Genomic DNA, 1568 nt, shown 5'->3' with positions numbered 1-1568 from the left:
GACCTCGTGCAAGAGAAAAATTATGCATTGGTGTTTGAGATAATGCCAGAAACTGGAGATGTCAAATTATGTTGTGAGGTTTATTACAAAATTGCAACTTTTAATAAAAAAATTATATTACGAAGGTTTCCTTAGCAATAACATTTTTTTCATCAGTTTTTATTTAATTTTGTGAGAGCAGTGAATTTGTTTACATTCTTTTTTGGGTGGCTTTTTTGTGCAATTTTGGTCAGTCCTGTGACCATACATGACTCGCCCCCTGGGCCGCGTGGGGAACCCGGAACCGGGCCTCTGGTGGGATGCTGGGGGTTTGGTAGTCTCAGTGTGGCGGCGACCCGGTCCGTGCCCAGGGTGGTCAAACCAGTGGCAGTCTATTTGTATTGTAATTGTCTGACTACGCCACCCGTGGATTGCGGTCAGTGGGGACCGCCGCTGCAAGGCAGACCGCTGGGGCTGATGGTATACGCAGCTTAGGTAGTGTGACTCCCCACGGGAAGAGTGCAGCCCCAGGGCAGTTAGTGTGAGAGATGATGGGAGTGATGGTGCGAGCGTCCCAGTACTAATGGTGCTGGTGCGGCGATGAAATACAGAGACGTGTGGTTGCAGTTTTCAATGCTTTACTCACAGTTCTTTATCAGGTCACTTGTGCGCAGGTAGGACTGCCCGAGTCATGCTGCGTCCACCAGGTGAGGGACTCTGTCAACTCCCAGGAAATTCCAGAGTGTGGCACAGAACTCCCTTCTCTTCCCTTCTCTGGCCGTACCCACCAGTGACCCACCTTTGTCCAGCTTCCTCGGGCCTTCTGTTGGCGAAACCTCTCTCCGGTTTCCCTGACCCTATGAGGTATGCTTTCCTGGTGGATGTAGTGAGGGGTCGCACCAAGATGTGGTCACAACCTCCGGTTTTGGCTGAGGATTAGTCGCCTCCACCAATTTGGGATCCGGTACCCTGCTCTGCCAACCCTTCACCCTGTATCTCCTGGGCATATAGGGTTCCTTCTGTCCTCGTGTCTCTGGGTCTTTCTCTGTGTTCCTTGCTTCCTTTCTCCTCTGTTCCAGTTCCTTTCTTACTTTCCTTTCCGTTCCTTCTCCTCTCTCTTTCTGCTGTTTCTGGCCTCCACTCCAGGCCTGCCTCTGGAGCTGGGCCCGGACTGAGCCACAGCTCCCTGTCAGCCCTCTCTGGCTGAGCTCCTCTCCTCTTCTCCTCCTGACTGAAAATACCGTATATTTTAAATAAACCGACCCGACTATAAGTCGAGGCCCCTAATTTTACCACAAAAAAACTGGGAAAACGTATTGACTAAAGTATAAGCCTAGGGTGGGAAATGCAGCAGCTACTGGTAAATTTCCCCATCCTGGTATGTATGGCAGTCCTTATCCCCCAATCCTGGTATGTATGACTTCCTCATCCCCCAAACCTGGTATGTATGGCACCCCTCATCCCCCAATCCTGGTATGTGTGGCACCCCTCATTCCCCAATCCTGGTATGTGTGGCACCCCTCATCCCCTAATCCTGGTATGTGTGGCACCCCTCATCCCCCAATCCTGGTATGTGTGGCCTCCTCAAT

The sequence above is a fragment of the Phyllobates terribilis genome, unplaced genomic scaffold (genome assembly GCF_046119375.1).
Source record: "Phyllobates terribilis strain yellow unplaced genomic scaffold, ASM4611937v1 Scaffold_12__6_contigs__length_324123572, whole genome shotgun sequence".
Classification (NCBI taxonomy): Eukaryota; Metazoa; Chordata; class Amphibia; order Anura; family Dendrobatidae; genus Phyllobates; species Phyllobates terribilis.
This window is presented reverse-complemented; position numbering follows the sequence as displayed.